Source organism: Etheostoma spectabile, chromosome 19, assembly GCF_008692095.1.
Source record: "Etheostoma spectabile isolate EspeVRDwgs_2016 chromosome 19, UIUC_Espe_1.0, whole genome shotgun sequence".
Taxonomy (NCBI): domain Eukaryota; kingdom Metazoa; phylum Chordata; class Actinopteri; order Perciformes; family Percidae; genus Etheostoma; species Etheostoma spectabile.
The window spans coordinates 4529951-4530737 of NC_045751.1; positions in this window are offsets into that span (position 1 = coordinate 4529951).

Consider the following 787-nt stretch of genomic DNA (forward strand, 5'->3'; position numbering starts at 1 on the left):
TAAGGATGTGATTCCATCAGCTTTTAATTCATTACCAAGTCATAAAGTAACGGAGGACTCCTATGCTAATTTGAATCCCTTCCAAATCGATCATTTTGTTGATAGTGCAGCAGGCTCGCTGCAAATGACACTTGACTCTGTTGCCCCTCTAAAAAAAGAATATAATAAAACCAAGACGCTTAGCTCCATGGTATAACACTGAAACTCGCAAATTAAAGCAAATATTGCAGAAACTTGAAGATTTGGCGTTCCACCAAACTGGAAAATTCTCGTTTACGTTGGCAAGATAGTGTTGAAACGTATAGGAAGCCCCTCCGTAATGCCAGAGCAGCGTACTACTTGTCATTAATAGAGGAAAATGGGAACAACCCCTGGTTTCTTTTTTTAGCACTGTAGCCAGGCTGACAGAAGGTCACAGCTCTACTGAGCCAAGTATTCCCATAGCTCTTAGTAGTAACAACTTTATGAGATTCTTCAATGATAAAATTTTAACTATTAGAAACAAAATTCACCAAGACCTGCCTTTAACTGGCACTGACTTATCTCTAAACTCAGGAACCTTAGAAACAGCTGTAAAACCAGATATATGTTTAGACCACTTCACTTGATCCTTATCAATTTAATTTAATTATTTCTTCATCTAAACCATCAACCTGCCTCTTAGACCCCATCCCGACTAGGCTGCTTAAAGAAGTTTTACCCTTAGTCAACACTTCTCCACTAAATATAACCAATCTATCTTTATTAATAGGCTATGTACCACAGTACTTTAAAGTAGCTGTAATTA